At 44.3% G+C, this 27,271-nt stretch overlaps 1 protein-coding gene across 10 annotated transcripts in view; it reads right to left on the bottom strand.

Moving 5' to 3' along the window:
* DAB1 (Dab, reelin signal transducer, homolog 1 (Drosophila)) overlaps positions 1-27,271 on the bottom strand; it is a 544,445-nt gene that overhangs the window by 242,539 nt on the left and 274,635 nt on the right. For all 10 annotated transcript variants that reach the window (XM_014939420.1, XM_014939417.1, XM_014939424.1 and 7 more), the window contains exon 2: positions 11,140-11,211. The gene's annotated coding sequence lies outside the window, so the exon portion shown is untranslated. The remainder of the gene's footprint in view (positions 1-11,139; positions 11,212-27,271) is intronic.

Genomic DNA, 27,271 nt, shown 5'->3' with positions numbered 1-27,271 from the left:
CAAGGGGAGACAAAGGCAGGAGCGTGTTTATTATCAGAATAGATTTCTACCTGCATTGCACTGATGCACCTATGCCCAAAATCGATATGTTCTAGTGGCAAGAAAATCTGTGCAATCTGTACGATGTCGTAGTGGACATCAGTATCACACGTACCTGCTTGGAACTGAGCAAAGGAGACAGAAATCTCACTGTGTTGCAGGAAAGGGAACAGATGGTGCAAAAATTCATACACACACAAATTCACACTTTTTATGACACAAGGTTACTAGCAAGATCCTTCTATGCTTATGCTTAAAAGGACTCCAGCTAGAATAAGACGTTCTCAAGAAAGACAAGGAACTGCTGGAAAGAGGCCAGCGGAGGGCTATGAAGATGATCAGGGGACTGAAGCATCCCTCTGATGAGGAAAGGCTGAGAGACCTGGGGCTGTTCAGCCTGGAGAAGAAAAGACTGAGAGGGGATCTCATCAATGCTGAGCAATATCTAAAGGGTGGGTGTCAAGAGGATGAGGTCAGACTCACAGAATCACAGAATCACCATGGTTGGAAGGGACCTCTGAGATCATCGAGTCCAACCTTAAAAATAAAATAAAATAAAAATAAAATAAAAAACCCCCAACAACAACAACAAAACAAAAAACACAACACCCCACCCACCCACAAACCAATAATCTTGGGCACTAGAGCATGCCCTGAAGTGTCACGTCTACACGTTTCTTAAATCCCTCCAGGGATGGTGACTCCACCACCTCCCTGGGCAGGCTGTTCCAGTGCCTGACCACCCTGACTCTATTCAGTGGTGACCAGTGATGGGATGAGGGGACACAAACTGGAACACACGCAATTCTGTCTCAACATGAAGAACAACTTCATTACTATGAGGGTGGCAGAGCCCTGGAACAGGCTGCCCAGAGAGGTGGTGGAGTCTCCTTTCTCTGGAGACATTCAAAACCCGCCTGGACACGTTCCTGGGCAACCTACTCTGGGTGGACCTGCTTTGGCAGAGGGGTTGGACGTGATGATCTCCAGAGGTCCCTTCCAACCCTTACTTTCTGTAGTTCTGGGTGGAAAAAGGGATCTACAGAGATCTACAGAGCGAGCTACACACAGGCTTTCTTCATAGGCACAAGAGGCTGGCTCTTCTCTCCAGTTGAGTGCTGGGTACTCCCATGCACAGCTCCACCCCTTCCTACAAATCCCACAAGAGCTGCTCTTTGTACACAATGTGGCCCAACACACACGAACGGCAGCCCAGCATCTGCAAATGCACAGTCCCGCCTGTTTTATTTAAGAACATATATGCAGATGGTTCTCTAGAAAGCACACTCTATAAATAAAACATGTCTAATAACCCAAATAAACCAAACAAAATAAATAAACCATGCTACTGAACGGCAACTTCCTCTGCAGAAGAATCTGTAAAACACTTTCTGGGGGTTGCAAAGTGCCTGCCTGCAAAATATTTTGCGTGATGCAGCACTATATGCCTTAAGCAGCTGCGAAGGTCTGCATGGTGCCTCAGCTGCTGCACAGCTCTCCTGCTCTGAACCCGAGCAAACCAACCCAACCCAAACGTCAGCTTGAGTCAGTGCTCAATTTTATAACAGTGAGTTATAATTTATTAGAAAACAATAACTATTTATAGGAATATAGGAAATATTTTCCTATAAATAAAGGGGGTCACATTAGTCCTTGTGAGGTTCGTAATGCTGGGCCAGCTCATTGTCCCCACGTTCCCCACAGATCATTGAGGAAATCACTGAAGCCTTATGTGTTGAGTGTTGGTCCTACAGCGTTACATCTTACTGCTGTAGACCCTTCTTTCACCTGCATAGTGGGGTAACGTGAATGACACTGATGTCTAAGCTTCTTCTGGGTTTATTTCCACCTCTCAGATGAAGGGCTGAAACCAACCCACCCTGTGCCGATGCTGGAAAGGACCAGGCAGAAGCCCTGGTCCTGTTCCTGCTGTGATGACAAGGGTGAGGGATGGGGCACAGGGGAGAAATGTCCTGTCCCAGCCAGCCAGGAGGGGGACAGCCCCTTGGGAAGCAGCACAGGCACAGTCTCCCGAAATCTGCTGTGAAACTGCTCTGTTAACACTCTGTGGGGTTTGTCCACCTCAACTACTCTCTGTGGGCGAGGGGCTCATTTCTAGAAGAAGGGTTGACAGGACCGAAGCCAGGCTTGCAAGAGGTGGTTTCCAGAATCAATTTGTTCTTCCCTGCCCCTTTTTTATTTTCTGTATAAAGCTGAGCATGCAGGAAGAGAACCCAATTTAATTCAGCATCGACTAATTTTTCTCAGGACAGAAGCTCCCTTTCATTAAAAAAAAAATAAAATAAAATAAAATCCTCAGTATTTCCATACATGCCGCAATCTGGTGAATTACCAGAATGTATTATTTATACAAAGCCTCCTGCTTTCGAGAGATCCGTAATTGTTGGCTTCCTTGCTACGCGCTACAACACAGCTTGCCTTGTTTCACAGCCAGAAGTGCTGCTCTATCTTTTTGTCTTCCTCTCCCCGGCAAGTTGGCTATTCTTCGGAGACGTGCCGTAAGTGTCAACAGGTGGGAGGGGGCGTCAGGAGGCAGAGGCTGCCGCGTTACTACAAAGGACCATCTGGGCACGACGTGCGGGCACAGAATGCAGAATCCGCAGCCAACAAGGCTGGAACATCTGTCTACCTCCAGCCTCATCACCTATGGTAAAGGTTATGTACCGTCACGGTGCCAGCTGTGTCAGGTACTAGGGTTGTTTTTTTCTAAAATACCCAGCAGCAGACTGTGGGGATGTATTTTTGGCGTCTTTATGCATTTAAAAAATATTCTGCTTAATTCAAAGCTAAAGCATCCTCCCATTTCTCCCCATGCAGGAGGTGTTAACAGCACCGATCCAGTTTGCGCTTATTTGATGGGACTCTATGGGGGTGGTAGACACTGGAACAGGTTGCCCAGGGAAGTTGTGGATGCCCCATCCCTGGAGGGGTTCAAGGCCAGGCTGGATGTGGCCTTGAGCAACCTGATCTGGTGGGAGGTGTCCCTGCCCAGGGCAGGGGGGTTGGAACTTGATGATCTTTGATGTCCCTTCCAACCCCAACCATTCTATGACTCTATGATTCTATTCTATGACTCTCCCATGTGGGTGCAGGACCCCACTTCACGTGACAGCCGTGGACACTGTGTGCTTTTGCCTGCATAAAACTTAGGATTATACAGGCAGCCAAATGTTTTTCAGCCAGATTTCCCAGTGATCTTACTGAAGCAGGCAGCTTAAAACCATTAACGTGCCATCAATCATTCACTTACAGACCCACAGAGCTACTACAACAATTTCCCCCATATTCCTAATGGATTTTACTATAAATAAACAAAAAGCATTCCCACCCTGCACTTTCCCTTTCCAAGACTGCTGCCGACTCTGACATTTTTTAGATGCCTCTGAGTAAAACTGCCAAAAATTTCCCTATCTTTAACAGCAACCGAAGCAGCAGCTACTGAGGACTCCCTGCAATCCTCAGCCCATCACCACAACGACTGAGCCAAACCCCAAAACTTTGAAAACCACTCTTTGGCTAAATCCCAGAGTCTCCTTTCTCCTGGAGTTTCAGAATTGCAGCATGACTTCTAGGAAAGTGTGCTCCCCATTGATGAGCAGGCAAGAAAAAAGGAGGAATATGTTACATATCTCAGGTGGTTTCTCAGCAGCCCCGGGGATGCTCCCTGGCTGCCAAGGCAGGAGGCTGAGCCCCGTTGGGGCACAGAGATGTCTCCCAGCTGGCACTTGAAGAGGAGAAAGATGGAAAGCTGTCCAGTTACCTATCCAGTCTAACATAACCTGGGCGCTTTTGGTCCTTTTTGTTTGTTTGGACATAGTGCTTTTTTTAACATGTTTTCTTAATACTTTATAGGTTTTTTAGGAAATACTCAGCAGGACGTACCACCTAAGCAACGGGACCTTCATATCAGGTGTGTCCAAACCCCAGAGCCAGCCTTGAATCACAGAATCTTCTAGGTTGGAAGGGACCTTAAAGATCATCTTGTCCAACCATCAACCTAACTTTGACAAAAATAGACACCCACACAACAAACAAGGAGCATCACCATCACTAAACCATACCTCCCAGCACTACATCAACCTGTCTTTTGAACACCTCCAGGGATGGGGCCTCAACCACCTCCCTGGGCAGCCCATTCCAATGGCTGATAACCCTTTTGGTGAAAAAATTTTTCCTAATATCCAGCCTGAACCTCCCCTGGCGTAACTTGAGGCCATTTCCTCTTGTCCTGTCGCCTGTGACTTGAGAGAAGAGACCGACCCCCACCTCTCTACACCCTCCTTTCAGGTAGTTGTAGAGAGCAATAAGGTCTCCCCTCAGCCTCCTCTTCTCCAGGCTGAACAACCCCAGCTCCCTCAGCTTCTCCTCGTAAGACTTGTGCTCCAGACCCCTCAAAATGAATTGAAATGTGGCTCCTCACCAGGTGTCATTTTCTGATTCCCAAAAGCTGGGCTTGCTGTCATTTTTTATGAAGCTTTTTGATGCCAGTTTGTAAACTCTCTGCCTCTCCAGGTGTCCTCCCTATTCCTCACACCCAACAAGCTCGCTCGCCGAGGTGGCTGGCGCCGCAGCACTCACACCCTGCCAGGCATCTCTTCCCAGGGTTTTATTTTTTCCACCAGCCGCTGGTAAATGAGGCTCGTGTGACAGACCACTGGCTGGATAATGAGTTCATTCTCCAGACCCACCGAGAGGCAAGGTACTTTCCTGGCCCATCTGTTCGCTGAGCTCCTCACGGCACGGCTCCGGGAACGCTGTATCTGAAGAGAGCGGCAAACACCGCTGATGTGCAATAGACCCCGGTTTGATGGCCTCTGGAACGCACAGCACAAAGCTTTCTCAGCCGAAAAATGTTAAGAGACAGAGCACTGGGATTACTTCAGAGCCATTGCTGGAAACTCTTAAACAGGAGGAAAAAAATAAAAAAAAAAAATCAGGAGGGAAGAAAGCCTCCAGAAGGCTAAAACAAATCTTCTGGCACAGAAGTCGCACAGGCACAGTGCTCCTCCTCGACATCTCCACTTTTTCTAGGAGAAATAAATGCTCCAAGAAAGTCACAGGTCGTTAACAGAAGGGGTCAGAAAGTCAAAGCAAAGATCTGAAGAGACTAGAACAAGGAATGACACTTAAAATACCAAGCCAGGAAGTGTAACCAACCTCAACTGAAACTCTGGCACACCTGCTCTCAAGAAGGAAAGGAAAAAAAAACCAGCTAAAAAACATCTACTAATCTTTTTAGAGGCAAGGAAAACTCATACCTCCTTCAATTTGGAGAAGGGACGAATAAAAAGCGATGAGGGGTGGTGTATTTGAGCGGCAAGTGGTTTAACGAAGATAAAGCAGGCTCTCCAGTGTACCATTGTCTCAGTACAAAAATGTGGTAACAGATGACTCTGACACAACTGCCTTTAAAAAATGTTGTGTATGCGTTTAAACACATTGTCCCGCAGAACTCGCTGCTATTCGATAGGCACAAGGTGCAGATGTGGGTGATTCATTAATGCATTGAGGTGGATAAAGGTCAGGAGAACATCCTCACTCACATCCAACAGGGCTTTTCAACACCGAACCCTCACGGCTAGCATTGGGATATGAGCCAACTATTAGTAGACTTCCACAGCTGCCTATTATCCCATATAACATTATTTTTCCTGACACACGTACCACTGTCCATGTAGAAACAGGACCAGATACATCGAAGATGCGATCCAATTTGGGAAATCCTATTTGGTTGTGCAAATACATTACTGTCTTCTCCCTGACTGTACTAATGTCTGAATTAAACTGTAATATCTCATGACTGGAACCTTTCTTTAATTCATGCTGAAGAGCCCTCACACAATCTGTGGCACTGAACAAAGTAGTAAATTCACCTCAACATCTTTATGCTTTCCCATAGTCTTTAAATCATTCATATCCAGACTTTCCGTGTGTTCTGGATCAGATGGAAATGTTTCTAGCCCATAACTTTTTGATTAATGTTTTTGAGGAATGAACTCTTTAAAGAGGAAGCTCTGTTCTTTAATCATCGGGAGAAAGAGCCATGCCCATGCTTCACTGCTGCAGGGTGAGCGTCAAGAAGCCCCTGGGCTCTGAACCACGTTGGAGCAAAGTCCTCTGAACACAGGCAGAAATTAGGCCCTAAATAAACCCCTAGTGAAGAGCACACGCTGCAAATGGCTGGCTGGTGAGGTGCCAAGGGAAGGAAGGGTTAAAGGTGCTCAAGATGTCCTCCCCCTCTACGGGCAAAGAAGTCAGGCAAACTCTTCTGACTGTCATGCAATGTACTTCTGCGAATGAAACCCTCCAAATGTGCCTCCCTGTAACACGTAATGCAATTATTCTCCAAGACATGATAAAAATTTGAAACCGAGTTTGAGCACGGACTCCACTGCATCATCTGAAGAAGCTAAGTGGGGTGAACAACAGAGCTGCACAGTAGGGAATCAAAGACTTCACTGCACTGCAACTAATTTGCGAGACATCTCCCAACATTATCTTCATTGACAAACAGCATGCCAAGGGCTCACAAGTGAAAACCACTCCTGAATACAGCAAAATGCATTAAAACAACATTAAGGGGTTTCGCTTCAACATGCAGTGTTCTGTAAAATACAGAGAAAGACCTTCCTTACTAAGGACCCTACACATCAAGACATTACAGCCTTTAGGATACCGATGACATTGACTGCCTTTAAAACAGAAGAACATTGCAAAGAAGTATGAGCATGGTACAACAGCATTCTGCTAGTCTGTATATTTTCCTTAGATACTCCTTATTTCTGGCTTGAGGCCAGCCACTCAAACACATCAGGCTCTCCCCAATGCCATGTGGTACCACAGGTCTCCCCCTGCTTCTGAAAACTGCTCTGAGACAGTTTGTCCTCCTGCAGAGCTCTCCAGGTCCCCTCTTCCCAGCTGCTTACAGCTTCTGCCTCCAGCCTCTGACCTTTCGATGGCTGCCTGGGAAATCCCAAATTCAGTAAGAGACTTTTTAAAGCAAACAGTTTACATATGATTAATTCTTCCTGTAGATCTCAAAAAAAAAAAAAACATTAATTCTTCCTGTAGATCTCAAAAAAAAACCTCACCACCCTTCCTGATTAACAAAGGTCACTGAATCTCAAAAGTTTATCGCAAACAATTCAACCGCATTACAGCCCTCCTCTAAAAAAAACAAAGTAAAAGTAAAACTGGTTTTGTTTGGAGAAAAGAGATGTGGCTGAAAGAAAGGCAAGAAGCTGGCCAGATACAAACTGAATAACTGATTGGAGAGCAGCTGTACGTTAACAACACCAGCAACTTGTTCTTATAAAATGAAGAGGGACAGGGCAGGACCTCTTGCCACAGCAAACCCGAGGGATCACCAATCACAGAGGGAAAAAAACAAAACAAAACATATATCCTAAGAGCAAGCACTGCCCAGAGCTCCTGTTGGAGTCACTTGGCAGTAGGATATTCTCTGTGTGTGTCGAGGTTGCACTTTTCCTTCATAGATGTCAAAACGCTTTGCAGAGGTATGACACGACGTTATCTTCATTTTACAGACAGGGGAACTGAGAGGAGGTGACGGGAAGTTATTTTCTCAAGATGAGATAGTGGGTCATCAACAAAGTTAGAGCCGTGGTCCTGAACCACTCCAGCACCACTGCCACCCTCCACAGCCTCCGCAGGGAGGACCAGGTTTAAAAGCAGCAGCAATCCACAATGCAGATGCCGTGCCTCAGAGCACGCCAGGACTTCTCAATGGTGACAACTGGTGACAGTGTCAAACAAAGCTCAGCACCTAGGGCTGTCCAGCTGGGCTGGCACACAAAAAAGCCCTGGTGGCACAGAGACTGTCCTCCCAAAGAGCAGGTGCTGCTCAGGCAGGGATGCTCCAGGCTTGGTGGACCAGGAGAAGGAGCACCAACCTCCTTTGCCGAGAGAAGCATGTGAAGATATTAAGAGGGAATCCTCAATTATCTTCTCTCACCTTCCCATCATACCTTTCTCTATTAACTGTGATTTTGCTAACCTGACTGATCCATAATTCATAACTATTATCCATGCTCAATAATTACAATGTTAATATTTTGGTAATTTAAAAGTACCTTTCTCTGGCAGAGTTCAGTCTGTACCACTCACTCATGCACAATTTAATATTTAAGTGTTTATGAACAAAACTGGTTTCTCTCCTCTTTCTTTTCCTCCCCAATTCATGCCTTCAAAATGTTTTCAAAATGTTGGGGGAAAGAGGAATTTTAAGAGGAAATCTCATTACTTTAAGGCCAAATTTAAAAATGATGAAATCCATAATGCCTGATCTATCAATCAAAGCCAATTCTGCTTTACAGATGCACTGAAAGCCCTTCACTTTCTAATCACTAATAGATAACACTATCAAATTCAGCCCTACACTCTATTAGAATCACAGTAGAAAAGCACTTAGCGTAATATCCACAGACAGCTTACCAAATACTATTCATTTGGCTCAAAGACAAGTCCAAATATGTTAATAATTTGAAAGCTTCCTTAAACAATGTGCTTTATCAATATGCTCAGAAAAGGAAATAAAAATACCTAAACAGAACTTTCGCAGATGAAAAAAAAAGAAAAAATTTACAAATCTGACTTGTGTTCAGAATTTTGGCTTTCTCACAGTGTAGGCACTGATTTGTGAATAACCCTTGACTGTGTTGCTGTCCTGGCTGCAGAGCCCATCATTTCCCACTTGCAAATCACTGGAACCATTTCCATCCCTATCTACCCTTCTTTCTGACTGCATTTATTTTAGGCTTGTTTGTAGTAGGATTTTTTAACATCCTCACCTCCTGTTTCCTCATTTTCCCATCACTCTCCTGAGCACCACACATGTACAACATTGGCAATGAACTTTATTCAGCCTTATCTCTCAGTTATGGCTTGTGTCCTTGACCTCCTCCAAGGGATGGACCCGCAGAGACATTAAGCATCTGTGACTGCGTCCAGTGCTCATGTCCTCTCTTCTCATATCATTGTCAATCTCAAAATTCAGATTTTCTAAGGTTTTCTTGCTCTCCAGAGTAAATGTCACTGACAGGGTGCTGCTGTAGAACACCCAGGGACTGAGCAGAGCCGCCCACCTGCAGGCAGCAGCAGAGTTTCGATGAGGGGAGGTAGCAAACAGGGAGTTTACACACACACAGAGACACTGCGCGGTGGTGACAAGCAGTACAAAGGCTTGTTTGATGCGAAGACAGAATGACTGCATTGCTCATGTCAAAAAAAGATCAGTGGAAACGTAACAACAGACCATTCTGCATGCTACACACAGAGCATAAAACACCAAAAAAAAAAAATACTCTTTACGTTTCCTGAGCTTTTTTAGCCTGGTTTCCCAGAAAAAAAAAAAAAAGAGACATGCAATTGTTCTGTCAGTCATCGCTTCCCCAAATAACTTTTGAACCTGTTGGCTGATCTCAGGTTTGACAGATAGGCAGAGGTCTCAAAGGGATTACATTCCTACTAGATGCGTGAAAATAATAGAGACTCAAACTAGTGCCTTTGCTGAACTCACCTCCGCGCCGTGCCTTACTCTGGTCTGTACCTCAGGGGTACCAATTAGACCACAAGCCAGAGCTGCTCGGCGGATAAGGGAACAGCTGGGGAAATGCTTACTTATATCATCAGACAATGCACACAAGAAGAAGAGTGTTGTGAACGCTCCAACCGCAGGACACGCTGAGATGAGGGCTCCTGCCTTCTCAGATCCATCATCCTCCTCCAAGCACAGAACTCCAGAGCAGAGTCTGGAGATGCAGGTGCTGGCAGCCTGAGCAGCTGGCCTTGGCGTCTTCGGCGCTTACTCCCTTCCCAAAACCCAAGTCACTTATGACATTTGCAACTCCCATGTGATGTTAGTGCAAATGCCCCCAAGGATTGCCCTGTTTCCTCAAGGCACAGCAATAAATAGCATTACCTTCCTCGGTGCAAATGCCCCCAAGGATTGCCCTGTTTCCTCAAGGCACGGCAATAACCTCCTCCTGCTTGTCCCCTTGGAGCTTCAAACATGAATGCATCCTCTGAGCTACTAAAGCACAGGTACATTTCCTTGCCAGCATTACAAAAAAAAAAATAACAGAGAAGCATTGCCTGGCAAAGAGCAAGATTTCTATTCCATTTTAAAGGGGATATGTATGACAGGGATGCTGCAGGACTCTCATTCTAATAGCCAATGCCGCTAATTAAAACTGTTTTGGAAGATCTGCAGCTAGCATATAAATCACCCCACTATATGCTATAAATAAGAGGCAGATACTGAACTGAATAGCTCCCATTTGTCAACTGAATGAAGAGATTTGATTGTGCCTTTTTGAATAATAAATCCAGACATACCTAGCAGGGCACTGAGAGTCGCTGGAAGTGTCTCTTTTATCAAACAACAATGATTATATTATGGGGTATGCATTATGGGGGACCATCCATTTCTCTTGTTTTCTCATTTATCGCCGACAGGCTCCCTCCCAGACGGAACATTTTGCTCCAAACAGCACGTGTTCATGCAAAGACCTCAGAAGTGAGGCAGGAGCAAACACTACTGAGTCTCCTGATGTGATATGCACCCAGTAGTACGTATCATAGAGCAGAAGGAAGATTTATAGGAAAACTAACCGAGATGCAAAAGCCTGAATACACAGGTTTTTCCTCCTATCCTTTTTCCTGCAGCACTTCCAAAGGGCACTCAAAATGCACCGGGTCTCAGACAGAAGAGAGTCACATAGTTCTTCTTGTCAATGAACATCCATTTATACAAAACACGACCGAGAGACAAAGCTAAGTTCCTTAAGATCATCTTATAACATCACCAAGCAACAGAAACTCCCAAATGCACCCACAGAAGCAACAGATTTGCATTAATAATAATAATAATAATTAGAAAAATACAGAGAGTCACATAGTTCTTCTTGTCAATGAACATCCATTTATACAAAACACGACCGAGAGACAAAGCTAAGTTCCTTAAGATCATCTTATAACATCACCAAGCAACAGAAACTCCCAAATGCACCCACAGAAGCAACAGATTTGCATTAATAATAATAATTAGAAAAATATTACCTCACTCCTGTGTGGAAAGCTCTTTACAACCATGAACGCTAGATCCCACTCACAGCCACCATGTCTTTCTCACTGTAAAGAAAACAAACAAATGGGCACCAATTAGGAAACGGCATTTATTAATGCTAAGTTCAGAGTAGCTTCAAATCTTGCACAGGCACTCACAAAAAAGAAGATTTAGGATTCCCTGTCACACGGAAGGCTGCAGAAGGTTAATTGAGTTCACTGGAGAAGTATCATTACCCCTGTAACATATCTAAGGAAAAAAGCACCGCAGTCGGGTTATGAAGACAGATTTATTTTAAGTCTTTAAAACTATGTGTTAAATTTTTGCCCTCTAACAGGATCATTTGCCCCCAAAACCCTTTGCAACTGAACAGCAACTTTTGCAGCGTCCCCTCCACCGGTGTTTCACACCTTCCCATGTGCAGATACTCACATCCCATCCACCAGAAGAGGTGAGACACAGGCAAGCCATCACCTCTGGCATCCCTGCCCATTTTCCCAAAGGAAAAGCATCCTCTGGGACTGACCACTGGACTTTGTGCAGGCTTTTCTCTGCCCTGCAGAAGGAGTGACTGCTGGCTGAAGCCAGGGAAACGAGCCCCAAGGGGCTGCAGAGAGCTTTGCAGGGGCTGTGCCTTTACCTTCCCTTCTGCTGGGGCTTAAAGTGAGGAGGAAAAAAAGGAAAAATCTATCTGGTGTCTCTCATGCCCCCCTTCAAAAATGCTGACGACTGCCCAAGGGCCTTCAATACTACGAAGACAAATACCATCCTTCCCGTGGCTCCTCATCTGCTCAGGCTAGTAAAGCTGCAACTGATGTGTACTTACTTTATCAACAGCAACTGTAAATCGGGATGATTTTATTATTTTGGGGTTATGTTTGCCAATAAAAAGGAAAAGACAGTGCTAGGCTGAACAAATTTGATGGCTACACATTGATTTTGAAATCCCAGCCACGCTGCCTGCATCCTGAAGTGCTCACCCTGCTGCCTGCCCTCCCCTTGCTTCCTTGATTGCTTGAGTTTCTGAGTCTAAAATAATGTTCTAGGCACCACAAGTCCGGCCATGGCTTGGATATCACCAGCTCTGCAAAGCCTTTGCAGTCCCAGTTTAGCTCCTGATGGTGATACAAAAGCTATTGCGGAGCGATTCACGGCACACACAAAGCACAAATGGTGCTTTCCTCGCTAACGCAAGCAGATGGGACTCAGCACAAAGAGGATAAAACACTATTTTAATAAAAAACAGTTTGTTCAGATGACTCCAACTTGTAATTAAGGTGTTAAAATCCAAGACAAAGAGGATTTCTGATTGGCAGTCAGTGATGTCATACCTGTGCCAATTACAGACTTAATTCATGTCCCTGCCTTTTAAAAGAAATAATTCCCTCTCTGATACAGCAGTAAGACATTGTAGACAGCCCATTTGCAGGGGATTACATGGCACTTCTCAGGTAGTTAAAATCACTGAGCCTTTTGACCTTGTGCCTCCTAACACTACTGGAGGCATAATCACATAGGAATGCACTGCCTATCATCTATGTCTTATTGCTTAAATAAAGTCCAGCCATCCAGCAACCCGCGCCGGGGACCTCAGGCTCATTTTCTATGAATTATTATGAGAAAAACAACATGAACGTAATAAACAGAGCTATTAATTAGTTTAGTATATCATTTCAGAGATGGACTACCCAGACTAAGAAACGCTAGAGGAAGCCTGTGCCAGGCCAGAATAAAAGCGTTTCTCAAGTCAGTGCCATAAACACAGATATTTCATGATGCTTACACAAGACGAGTAAATCTTTGCCCGTTGCAGTCCTCAAGTCAGTAGAACTAATCATCTTGCCAGATGAGATCCTGAGCGTGCTCGCTCTCATCATCTTCAGCACATAATGAACATCAGGCAAGGTGAAAATTGATATCAAGAGCATTTCTAAGAGCTAAAAAGTTAACACCTAAACTGGAAATCAATACATGCTTTAAGTATTGATCATCAGAACAGAAATCTTCAGGTTTTTGCCTCCACCAAGTGAATACTGTTAAAGGTTGAGCTTAAGTCCACTGAAACACCCTACTTTTAACAGCTACTTAAAAAAAACCCAACACGAAGCTACCCGACCCTATGCTTTACAGAATTATTGCCTAATTCTACCACAAGCCTGTGCATCTGTGCAGAACAACCAGGAACAAGCTAAGCCAGATGTCAGCAGTGACTTTTAGTAGTAAAGTGCTGCCTCCTCAAGACAAAGACCAGAAGAAACCACAGCTGAGGATGACTACCTTTGAGGTTTACCACCTTTGAGGAGCACCACCTTTGGCAAAGGCATGGGAAGGGCAGGTCTGCACCTGGTGATGGAGCACAGGGTCAAGATTTTGAACCTGCTCAGCACGTGGAAGCCAGGATCTCATCTCTGCAATGCAACGCACAGACCTTCTTCTTATTCTGCACATAGAAGGCTTTTGGGAGCAAAGTTAGGATTTCCGGACAGTGCTCTGCTCTGTGGTGGGGACATATCTCCTTGGGTCAATAGTAGGTGAAGAGCAGCTGCAGAATATGTCATCACATGCTGTATATCTGCTCAAAGCAAGCTTTTCAGACTCACTGATGAATGAAATAGCTGTGAAAAACAAATGTCTTATTGTTTTGAGTCCTCCAGCCTGCAAGGAAGCAGGCATTTCTGTGCACTACATCAAAGAAGCACTTGACCCTAAGTGATCAATTCCCCCTCCTAATTATTACACACCAAAAGACCTGAACTTCTGCTAAGTTTCTCAGGTGAAAAGAGGCAAGAATATCTCAGAAAAGGTTAGGAAAAACGTACATCTCTTTACATATTTGTTGGTCCGCATTCCTTTAACTTTGCATGATTAAATACAGCCTGCTTCTGTTCTTCCACTTTATCCTCCGGGGAAATTTATCATCAAAATTATTGTACAGCATTCATTACTCTAGCCTCATTTAAAACCTTGCCCTACTTATTATTTAGGCTGCAAAAAAAAATGTTGCTTTGTATAGTATTTCCTATAATAGTCTCAATCATTACATTTAAAAGCTTGCTGTAAGGCAGCTTAGCCTGCATTAGAGAAAAATAAAGTAGAATTCCATAGTTAAGTGTTACAGTTCTTATTCAGCTTTTGTTTCCCAAATCATAACAATGCAACCTTTCAATTCCTTAAAAGGCTCTTGCTGTTAATTAGCAACATTCTGGACTTTGGTCCCTGGCTTTGAAAGGGACATCGAGTAGCTCTTCTCTGGCTCAAAAGGTAGTGGGGAAAGGCAGGGAGCAGTGATGGAGAGGAAGGCAGAAGTCTCCATCAATTCTGAGGTGTGGTGGTCTCTTAAATCAGTGGTGCAGGGAACACACTCAGCTGTGACAGTCGGACCAGCAGGCAAAGCAAAACAAACGGTATTTTTTTAACTCTTATTCAAAATTACTGTTTAGGACAAAGAGGCAGACATGGCTATTAAAAAGAAACAAGATGTCCAAAGTGAGGGAGAGAAATCTAACTCAAATCCCAGAAGTAATTTGGGAAATTGTTCATACTGATACATGAAGCCTATTAATTTGGGTTCCTCCACTAGCAGGACTATTCTGATGCTGAGTACCATTGCTGGTTTTTTAGATACTATGTATGCATTTATCTAACCCTTCTGTACTTCTGAAAAAGGATTATTAATCAGAGTCTGAAGTCACTGGTACAGTTTTTCTTGAAACGCAGACCCTCCTGGGGAGGTTATCAGGGAGAGGTCATCTCTTCTCCCACTAGCAGCCCCAACAAGATCTTCTCCTACATGGACTGCAGAACTAAAGACTGTTTCATTTCTGGTTCGATCATAACAAAATTAAGGAGAAACCACAGGGTGGGCAAAAGCCAAACGCTAACACTGAACAGGTTTTTGGATGTTGTGTCCTGTATTTATTGGCTTGTTTAGGTTTTTCTGATCTTCCTCACTGCCTTCCCCAGACTTGACTGACCTCTGGCTTTTTGCTGCCCACAAACCTGGCGACCCTTCCACCTCTTCTCCATCCCAGATCAGAGACTTGATATAAAAAAACCTTGTACATTCCCAAGTCCTATATGTTTTTGTATTGTTTAACGCTCTGCAATGGTGAAAACAACCCATTTATACCTAATCTTCGCTTCAGGTTTTGATTCATGACTATACTTTTCCCTTTCACCCGCCTACCTTGTCTTTTTGACTGCTTTCTACGAGAGGCCTTGCTAAAGACCTTTCAATATCGTAAATAAATGAGATAAGCCAGTTCCTCTCTCTTCGTTTCTTATTGACAAGTTCAAAGACTTCTAAGAGATTAAGAGTGAAAGACTGTAAGTGACCTGCTGGGTCACCAAGCGCAGGCTTTTCCTATCACTTCCAGCCATATCCTACAGTACCTTTCTACTGGATAAACCTGATCTTATCAGCATCTTCCAAATGTTTTCTTTTTTTTTTAATTCCTTATCATTTGAACCAGTTTACCAGGTACAAATGGAAGGCTTAGTGGTCCATAACTCCCTGGATCTTTTTCTTTCTGGTGTCACAAAAAGGTATTTTGTCCTTTCTAGCCATTGAGCAGATGCACTCCTTATCACCCACGAGAAGGCAAAAAGACAGAGGTAAGTCTTGGTGGAAAGAAGGGAACAGGACAGGGGAGCTGATGTTCATGCAAGATGTACTGCCATCTCCAGCACATGCAAAGCACTGAGTAACCGGTGAAACAATAACAATTCTTACTTTATAGAGAGAGAGGTCAAGGTAGGGATCAATATTTTCCTTGGGTATTATCATTAGACTTAATGAATAAAAACATATTATTTTCTTTTTTACCACTAATTGTATGGATTTAGATTTAATAATGAAAAATATGCAACATCCTGCTATTTGCCATGTAGAAAATAGAGCTTTTCCATGAGTCCGGTCAGCAGAGGCTGTTCCCGATCTGTTCTGATGAGTCTCTGTGTGTGCTTCCTATGACTGGAGGGACTGTGCTCATTAGCTGTGCCATGCTCTAGAGGGGCAAATTATCCTAGACGAACCTCGCAGCCAGCCCAGCACCCAGCTCTGTGTGCCAGCAGCTGCCCAGCACATACAGATGTACACTGGCAACCCCACTGCCTTTTAACAAAATACGTTAGGAAAATCCATAACGCCAAAATATACCTATCGCCGTAAAAGGGGTTTTCACAAGAGGAAAGTATTTTCAGCGTCCTCTCCAGGAGCCATTTTAAGCCGTAAAAGGGGTTTTCACAAGAGGAAAGTATTTTCTGCGTCCTCTCCCCAGCAGCCATTTTAAGTGCATAAAAAGCTGCAGACCCATAGAGCAGCAGAGATCTCACCCAAAGGGGACACCGCTCTGGTTCTGGGCCAGGAGAGTTCAAACGTCACGGCAGTGCTGTGGTCACGGGCAATTTCCAGCACGTCTGAGCTGTGGCCCATTAACCCATGTGCTATGTAAACGCACTGGGTTATAACGTTCACACAAGAGGGAGAGTCTTGCCACCTTCTCCAGGTCCATAACAGCTCCAAACCTCTTCTTACATGCAGCAAACATTTCAACATGCCGTGAGTTCACTTCCTGAGGTTGACTCGCAAAACGCGTCGGTGCAACCAAAGCATCTCCCCAAACCAGGTTTCTGCAGCAAAGCAAGGAGCAAGAGGGTGAACCTGAGCAGACCTTCAACACTGCCCCTGTCTTGGAGAGGAAGGGGAGGAAAAAATACCATGTACTTGTTTTTCTTTTTTTTTTAGTGATGCATTAATTCTATAACTTGAAACGCTATCTTCTTTTTTTTTCAGAAAAAAAAATGTAGTATTCTGTTTATTTTCTGCAATAAATTAGCGTTGTTCTCTGATTTATACACCAAGGCTACCTCTACTTAGATATTCTGAAATATAACTAATCCCTTATGTAAGCATTAAAAAAGAAAAAAATTACCTACAAAACGTTTGCAACTCAACACAAATCCCTGAAGGGGAGACCACAACTACCATGAGGGGAGACGGCAACTACCATGCAACAAACACAAAACACAGCTGGGGTTAGGAAATCACCAGGAAAATGCATCAAACCCACCACTTTGCCTCGTGGATCCACAAACCCAGTGCAGGTCCCCACCACTGCCAGCCACAAACACCTCTCTCAAGCAGAAGGAACCCTCCTGGACCAGGGAGCTCTGGTCCCTCCGGTCATGGGGGAAAACCTCCTACAACACAGTGGAGCAGCCAATGGAGAAGACCACACCAGAGCAGTCAACCCCACTGCAGCCCACGGAGACCCCATGCTGGAACAGCAGGATAGTTCCTGAAGAAATCTTGGCCCATGGACAGCCCACGCTGGAGTAGATCTATCCTGAAGGAATGCAGCCCATGGAAGAGCCCACGCTGGAGCAGGGGAACAGTGTGAGGAGGAAGGAGTGTCAGAGAGGGGCAGTTACAGACTGACCAAACCCCCCACTCCCACCCACTATGAGCTGCTGAGGAGGGTAGGAGGTAGAGGAGTTGGGAATGGAGTGGGGTTGAGCCTGGGAATAAGCTGGGAAGAGCTGTTATCACTTTTGTCTTTGTTTCTCACCGTATTATATTTTTAGTAATAAATTAAATTACTTTTCCCCAAGTTGAGTCTGATTTGCCCGTGAAGGTAATTGGTATGTGATCTCCCTGTCTTTTTCTCAACCTGTGCGCTTCTCCATCACATTTTTCCCCCATCCTGCTGAGGAGGGGGTTTGGGAGCAGCTGGGTGGGCATGTGGCAGCCAGCCAAGGTCAACCCACCGCACTTGTCCATTCCCCGGCAAGCATGTCTTTCTTTCTAAGACTTTACTTGGAAGAGCTTTCTGTCAAACCAGCATCCCACAGAGAGTTAAGTGCATGGAACAGGACCTGCAGATGATGTCTGAATGGCATTACAGGGACCCCTGGACATTGGCCACAGGCAGGGATCCTGATAATCACTATCACAACAGTGCTTCCCCATCACTGGAAGCTCTACAGGGGCTGGGAACTGGCTAGTCAGGAAGAGAGAACAGTTGATCCCAGCATGACAGCCTTTCTGTCAATCCAGCCTCTATCATTTATTTAAGTGTTCTTCTAATCTTCCAGGCTGCAGCTCATACATTTATATTCTTAAATTCTTTATGAGCAGCAAGATTAACACCTCTTTCATCAGGCTGGAAGTAAGGCTGATCCTGACTAGTTTTGATCTGTTCCAGGAACCCCAAAGCCTTCAATAGTTGTTATATTCTGAGCTGTGGTTTCCCCCAAAGACAGAGCTGCAGCTTTTCTTCCTGTGGTACAGCCTACGACAGCTCCAACATGTTTGTAGCCCATCATTTCTATGTGAGAGCCTTAACAACTCCATCCGCTTCCTGACCCCCAGATGACTTCCCATCAGCAGAAAGAGAAACTGCCAGCACCAAGGGGATGGTTGTGGGATTATCAGTTGGTTGTTAGAACATGAGTCACAGAAATCTCACCCCTCCTTCTACATCGCAAACCAGAAGAAATGAGCTGCCAGGTTGGCAAGAGTCTCTTCTGTTCCACAGACTCCAAAATAACTGATTTTAAACGTTTTAAGCAGCAAGATCCAAGTCCCTAAATCAGAGGGACACCTGTTTTTCTGTGGTCCTTTCTGCAGATTTTACAAGAGGTCACCCAGCGAAACAAGGTGGTCAGATCACCAAATGCTTGCTGTGTTTGAGGTCTCCCACAGGTGCATGTCAGTGCAGATGCTTTTCTTGCTGTCCCACATGTAGCACAAAACAGGTCCAGAAACAGGCTGACTTGCCAGGGTATGTCTGCAATCATGGTCTGAGTCCAGCTTCTCTCCAGCCCTACATTCATTATCATTCAGACACAAATGGGAAGTCGGTCAGATCTTCTGTCCCTGGATTTGCCCCCCGATGTCATTTCACATCTGGACAACCTTTCTGAATTTGTTTCCCAGATGCTTCTGGCAGCGTCTGCCCTTTCTTGGGGTTCCATGTGAGCAGCATCGCCATGGTAAGCATAACAGGGGCTGAAGAGGTTATTTCAAGGGGCACTGAGTGGGAGTTGAACATTGCTTTCGTTGGTTCTCTTCCAAGGCCGAGCTCCACCATCCTGACATCTGCCCACATGCACCTCAAGAACAAGCTACTACTAGGCAAGGAAATCATACTGGGCTCCCTGCCACCTACAGTGCAACCCTAAAGGCATGGTACAAGCCTGAGACTGTAAAATGGGCATTTTCCCCACAATAACACTGAGGAGAAGGAATAACAGTTCTCAAAATTCCAGTTAGGGTACCAAACATGAACAGGTCAGTGCTGTGGACCTTACGCTCCCTGACAGATCTTTTCTCTCGAGGGAACATTTACTAAATTTGGCCACTCTCCCCCTCTTCCTTGCCTGTTATTTGGGCAGGCTCCATTCCCACCTACCCTTGAGTCCCTCTCTTGTACAGATGTGTGAGTTTCATGCAGCAAAAACCTGTCTGATAACATCCATCATCACCTTGTGTGCTGTGGGTTTCAACCTGTGTGCAAGTGCTTGTACTCTGATTAAAATAATGAAAACTGATTATCTCATCACATCATTTGCAGTAGAAAGAAAGGCTGATTTTGACTTCCAAGGAGTTGGATCTAATTCTCTATCATGAGCTTATTGTCACTTTCCCCTCCCCAGCCTTTGTGTCTCTTATCTGTTAAAAATGAAAGGTTTTGAACAGGAACAGACGAGGGTCATTCTCTGCCTACACTTCTGTTCCACAGCCAGTGTTGTAGAACAAATACTGATGAGAATCATGATGATAATGAGGAAAATCATAATGAGCATTGATCTCAATGGAGATGCTCCTCCGTTCTACCAGGCCACTGAGATGAGAATCAGGAATCCCCTGACATAAAGGATGTGTCACACTAAAGTTTAATTAACAGCAAATCACAACCCAAATGACATATTCCCCCCCTCACACTCTCAATTTTCATAACTGACTTTTCACAACAAAACTCCAGGGGACACTTGGAAATAGAGGAGAAAGTAGAAACTTCTGCCCCCACGTACACTGAGGGAGTCAGTCATCCATGATTCCTCTCTGATTTTCTACAGTGTAAATCATGAGCAACTTCATCGCAGTCCATGGAGAGATATCAATACAGATGAGAGGAGAATTAGGTCCAATGTGCTTCAAGACGACACACTTGGCATGTTATTTCACAGCTTCATGTGCTAATGGCAACACATTACCTTCTGATAATGGTGCCATCAGTGCGTGTCAGCCGAACACATACCACTGCTCTTTTCAGCTCTTTTACTGCTAAAAAAAGGGAAGTGCTCGCATCCAGCCAGAACACTTTGCACTTTTTCTAGCACTTTCTGGACACAAACAAATTAACCTAGGTGAAACGCTCAGGAGAGCACCACTAGAGAGACAGCAGGAGGCTTCGCTTGCAGGGTCAGCTCAACGAGGCATCAAATCCTGCTGCTGCAGTGGAGGGGGGCTTGCTCCGAGACCCCAAACCCAACCCCCCCACTGCCTGCTGCCACCTTGGCTTTCACATAACCATGCAGAAACATCAAACAACTGGTCATCGCTGAAAACATTTTATTTTTATTTCATTATGTCATGGTTTAACCCCAGGCGGCAACTAGGCCCCAGGCAGCCACTCACTCCCTCCCTCCCATGGTGGGATGGGGGAGAGAATTGAAAGGGTAAAAGTGAGAAAACTCGTGGGTTGAGATTAAGATGGTTTAGCAGGTGGAGCAAAAGCTGTGCGTGCAAACAAAACAAGGAATTCATTCCCTGCTTCCCATGGGCAGGTGGGTGTTCAGCATCTCCAGGAAAAGCAGGGCTCCATCACACCTAATGGTTACTTGGGAAGACAAAGGCCATCACTCCAGATGTCCCACCCTTCCTCCTTCTTCCCCCAACTTTATATACTGAGCGTGACATCATATGGTATGGAATAGCCCTTTGGTCAGATGGGGTCAGCTGTCCCAGCGGTGTCTCCTCCCAACCTTTTGCATACCCCTAGCCAACTCTCTGGTGGGGTGGTGTGAGGAGCAGAAAAGGCCTTGACTCTGTGTGGAAAGTGCTCAGCAATAACTAAAACATTCCTGAATTACCAACACCATTTCCAGCACAAATCCAAAACATCTCCCACACCAGTGGCAGCACATACTATTATTTCTTAAATTACTTTTCAGCCAGATTTTTAGCTTGATCTAGGTCCCTATGAACACTACTGGTGGAGAAGGAGAGGGGTGGGGAGGGGAGGACCTCCCCTTTTCTGCAGCAAGGAGGATTTGCACTGGAGTCACTGGTGGCTCTACAGCATAAAGAGCTCTATAGATTACATAAAGTTGCTCCCAGCTCATATCAGGATCAGATGAGAAATCAATGCTCAAGGGAAATTCATGTAGCTGTAAATAATCAAGAAACAGGGTTCATGACTGAAATATTTCCTTTTCAGATGATATTTGCTATTGGTATTTCTGTAATGTATTTTTCTGTAAAGTATTTTCCTTTCAAGTGCTAGATATTTAAAAGTTTTTTTTCCCAATAAATGTAAAACATTTTTTGATTGACATATTCTAACTGCTTGTGCAAAATACCATGCAGGCAAACATGGGTTCCCTTTCTGTCAAGACCTAAGAGATATCTTGTTTCTGAAAAAATCCAACATGTAGAATTCTTTAAAAGAATTTTTTTTTTTAAATAACTACCACGAAGTAGTTGACTCATTTTATTGAACTAAGTAGGAGGATGTAAGGAATATTTCAGGCAATTCCATGCATTTTTATCCATTAGTTATTAACTCATTACATATCGATCATGGAAGGAATCAATTGTTCAGATTAAATAAATCTCCAACAGCATAAGGTCATAGACTTGCGCTATTAACTGCAATCAGCCACTTAAAAAGAGGACACCAGCAGAATAGATCAAAAACCAGGTACGTCTTCCACAGATAACTTATCCCATAAACATTCCCCATGGAAAAGTCCACATAAAGCCACAGCTGGGTTCAGAAAACAACTGCAGAGCTGCACAGGAGATGCAGAACACATGAGCTTCAGGGTACCGTCCCATGCTACAATCCAGCCCTCTCTCTTCCCCACAAGAAGCTTCTCCCCAGTAAAGAACAGCCTTTCCTGACATGAGGAGATTCACCTGATGAAACGAAGACCACTAAAAAGGAGGACACAACTCCAGCTCTCCCACGTGGCTGTGCCCTGCATGGGTGGAATGAGCATTTACTGGCAGGAGCCAGCACCGGGCAGGCCAGCAGCAAGGAAGCCTCCATCCTATCTTTGGTAGAAACAAATAACCATAGTTTAAAAAAAAAAAAAAAAAAAAAAAGGCAAGTAAGAAATAAAAGGCCAAGTTCATATAAAATTCAAGCAAGCCAGTCTTGCAAATCCTAACTTAGCCATCTCCCACTGCTGTAAAACAGGGATCTGCGATCTAATTGAAGTGAATAGCTTGAAGTGCACCACTATTAAAGAATCAAAGCTCAGCTTCAATATCTGTGAAACAGAAGTAATAGTGTTTACCCACCTTGCAGAGATAATAGGAGTAGTTACGTTTGTACAGAAATGTGATCATGTAAAAAGCACTGTGGTATAAAAGTGCTAAGTATTATTATTAGGTGTATGTTTTGGTACTCCAAAAATACAATTCATTCAAGCTCTTCTATTTCTTTGACACTTGTAACAGGCTTCCAATGTGCCTTAAAACCCCTGCTCAAAAATAAACATCAGAATAATGAGCTTTCCTTATTTAATTCACCAAATCGGCACAATAAGCTCATGTTTAAACAAAAAATGAAAAGGAAACTTGCTGCTGTGCCAGAACAGCAGCACAATCAATTTTAATTAGCATTGCTCATTGTGGGAAATGATAAGGTATCAGTCATAGTAATTGGTGGTGTTGACAATTAGTCAAAGTCATTAACATCTCAAGACCCAGGACAAAAAAAGCTCACTGAATTTTAAATATCTGGAGAAGGCTTGCTTCGAAATTCTTAATTTTTGCACTGCCTGAAAACACCGCTTAGATGTATTATTTGTTAGTTTTCCATCAGAGCACAGGCGCTGTAATAACACAACCAACCCGAGTGTCACTGGGGGTTGATCAATACGAGTTTTCCACGGAGAGCTGCTGCCAGCAGGACTCCCCTCCCTCCTCTCCACCCAGAACATTGCTGGCGAGCACCGCTCCATCCCCGCTTCTCACCTTTGGTTCCCTTCACCTCCTCTGGATGCTCACTCCCAGACCCTATCCCAGCATACACATGCAGGATCGAATGGCTCCGGAGATGCTCCCAGCCAAGGGAAAGGTCTTCAGCTGGAGCATTTCCAAACCCACACTGGAAAACAAGCCCTTACGTACTCAGATCTAGGGTGGATGATGGTCATACACGCAGAAGCAACTGCTACTTGAAGATATTGCCAGACCACATCTTTAAATGGCTACTCCCAAGGGAAAGGTCTTCAGCTGGAGCATTTCCAAACCCATCCAGGAAAACAAGCCCTTACGTACACAGAGCAAGGGTGGATGCTGGTCCTACAAGCAGAAGCAACTGCTACTTGAAGATATTGCCAGACCACATCTTTAAATGGCTACTCCTCAGGCTTCTTAGAAGCTCAGGTCTAAGTCAAAGTCTACAACAGGTCACCAGAAGCAATAATAGGGCACTGAAGGGCTTTGACCTGGTCTCACTTACACCTGGGCAGCCCCAGCGACCTTCCTGCCTGTGTTTGCTGTCTGACTTATGCTGAAAGACAATCTGTGCTGGCAAAGGAGATTAAACCAGATAGCCCACTGGAATGGTACAGATTAGAATTGACACAAAGTTTTCTAACGTTTCAGTAAAGTTATAGGATCATAGAATCATCTAGGTGGGAAGGCACCCTTAAGATAATCGAATCCAACCATTACCCTAACACTACCAAAACCACCACTAAACCATGTCCCTCACCACCTCATCTACCCGTCTTTTAAACACCTCTAGGGATGGTGGCACCTCCAGGGCAGCCTGTTGCAATATTTAATAACACTTTTAGTGACGACTTTTTTCCTAATATCCATCCTAAACCTCCCCTGGCACAAACTTGAGGCTGGTTCCTCTTGTCCTATCACTTGTTACTTGGGAGAAGAGACCGACCTCCATTTCTTCACACCCTCCTTTCAGGGAGTTGTAGTGAGCGATAGAGTCTCCCCCTCAGCCTCCTTTTCTCCAGACAATACCCCATGTCCCTCAGCCACTCTTCAGAAGAGTTAATGTATTAAGGTGTTAATATCATGGTGATGCTGATCATCAAAGCCATAAAGTCTCCATGGAGTGAGATGTAGCTACTTATACCTTCATGTTTTAGTTGGGAATAACTGAGACACCCAATAAATAGGTGCTTGAGAACATGAGATGACCCACCACGATAAGTTGCATATGGCTCGCTCACACACACAGCTGATGCTAAAAAAGGCAGAACAAGATTGTCATCAATTGAACTAAAAAGTGTTCAGTTAATCAGGAGTCCTGACCATCTGCCTTAGGAAGACACAAATCATAGAAATACACTGTCAATTGTTTTCTGCTAGAGGAGTTTCAGTGAAAACTCAATATATTCCACCTCCCACACCCTTCTGCACCTTTATTGTAAATAAAAATGTATATAATACTGCAATAGCCATCCTTATGGTGTAAGGAGGTGTTACAGTTTAAAATAACTGAGGTGACTCGTATTACTCATTTGTCCTTTTACTTGCTGTAATGTGTTTATTTGTATGGAAATTAAAGTCAGGTAAAAATACCATCTCTTTTGCCAGCATATGTACCTATTACACAATCACAGCTATTCTTCTGACCCTGGGCAATTACCGCTCCCAAACACACGCAGCCTTTCAAGCAACGGAGTAAAATACGAGCGTGCCACAAAGGAATAAATCCTGCCTGCCAGATGCTGCCGAGCAGCACCACTGGCTTAACTGTCAGAGAACACAGGCTTAAAAGAAACTCCCCCAAAACCCAACTGAGATTCAAAGCAAAGAAACTCTGATTTAAATTCCCCCCTCAGCTGCCGGCCTGCAGCAGCAGCGGGGCCCTGCCACTGCGGCCGCAAGATAAACACCATTTTCAAGGTCAATTTCCTATGACCAGTTGCTTCATTTCTCATCATTTTCTGTCCAACTTCATAGATTACCACTTAAAATTGATTTATTCTTTCCCTTTCTAGCATTACTTTGCACTTCATTTAAAAGGGGGGGGGAGTGGTGGTGGGGTTTTTCCTCTGTTCTGTACAACGGCGCTGTCATAAGACGATGAGGCTCAGCTGGGTTTCAATTGACTAAAATGACTGCTCAGTAAAGCAGCATGTTATAAAAGCTAAACCAAATCAAGAGGCATCTTCCAACCATTTTCCCCTCTCTTCCCTACCGCTAGAAATATTGTTTTTTAGATACGGCGACTTGCGCTTTTATGTTGTGGAGCTTTGATTGTAAAGAAAATGTTTTAATAGCCTCTAATAGAAAAAAAAAAAAAAAAAAGTTGTATTTAGGTCTTCCCAGGGTTTGAGACTCCTTCTGCAGGCCGGTAGCACTCGCACTTTAGATCAGATTAAAGCTGACAGAGATGAAACTGCACTGGCCCACATCCTTGGGCTTGCTCCAGGGCCTCTCATCTGCATTTCATCGTGATGTGAGCACATGTTCCCATCATTGGTACACTCATCTGCATCACTCTGCATGTTAATCACAGGCTAACCCAATTTCTTCAGCAAATTTATTACTTACTGTTCATTAAAGTTCATAAAACCTAATGTGAGCCTGAAATAAGCAGAACAACCTTAACAAGTAGTCCTCAGCCACACGGCAATTCAGAGGCGGCAACGTAAGCCCAAGGAGCTCCTTCAAAAGCGGATATCAAAGTCTTTCATACGTTCTCCAGAGAATGCAAGGGGAGAAAGGAGGCAACAGGGTACCAACGGCTGTCGTAGTTCTCTAGAAAGCTCTAAAACTGGCATCCTTGTAGGAACTCGCTTACCAAAACAAACACAGAATTTTTTTACAGAATTATCTAAAAATGTTTTTGCAGTGAACAAGGAAGAAACGTCAAGGCTGAAGGCAGAAAAGCTTCTTTCCCCCCACCTTCTGCCCTTCACAGAGGCCCTGATCTCACCAACACCTGCAGAATGCCACCCACAACACCCAGACATGTCCACATGCAGTCTGACAAGGCCAGAAACAAAGCGTGTCCCCAGAGTCCCGCAGTTTCCCAACAACGTGGCAATACAAAGGGGAATGACACCAAAATACACCAAAATAAGAGGAGAACTTTGGTGGAGAACACTCATGGGGAAAGCCTCGGGCAGTGCCCACCACCCATATTAAATATTTTCCTGGCATCAGGAAGTGGGCGTTGTCTTGCCCATGTCCCCAGCAGTCAAATCTGAAGAGTGACATTTTATTGCATTGACCTTTGTGATTTACTAATAATGCGTGGCAGGAACATGCTCAGACACCACTTGTGTGCTTAAAAATAAGCACATGCTTAAATGCTTTGCTGAGTGGGGCCCAAAGAAGCCGCCTTTGTGTTTTTCACGTGAGAAAGAGGCAATCTAATGTATTCTAATCAACGGCTAGAGTAAACATTAACATCTACCTCCCCAGTGAACTCTGTGCATCCAAAATTATCTGAATTTCCTACACCAGTTCCTCAAAACCTTGGGAACACACATGAATCCAAGCCTCCAAAATCCCGAGTGGAAACCGCTAAAATTCTCCAAAGGACATTATGATTGAAATATTCAATCAGATGATGCTACCATCAGAATAATGAAGCCTTTGGAGGATTTGCTTCATCGAGTATAAAATAATTTTGAGAGACACTTTAAAGGAAGAAACCATGTCTGCGGGAAGAAACATGACCGACTTTTTGCCAGAAAGAGTATTATTCTGCAAGCCAGGAAATGACACTTCTTGGTAGTCCAACATCAGATCTGTTTCTAGGCTAAAATTACACGTCACAAAATATACAAATATAATTTTTGCACAGCTGTGTAAAGGAAAACACATCTGTCGAGAAAAGAAATTACAGATGTTTATTCTCCATTCTTCAAAATTTCCATAACCATAGAACGAATCCAGGCTGA

Source organism: Calidris pugnax, unplaced genomic scaffold (assembly GCF_001431845.1).
Source record: "Calidris pugnax isolate Ruff unplaced genomic scaffold, ASM143184v1 scaffold18, whole genome shotgun sequence".
Lineage (NCBI taxonomy): Eukaryota > Metazoa > Chordata > Aves > Charadriiformes > Scolopacidae > Calidris > Calidris pugnax.
The sequence above is the reverse complement of the archived record's forward strand: the minus strand, read 5'-3'. Positions and strand labels throughout refer to the sequence as shown.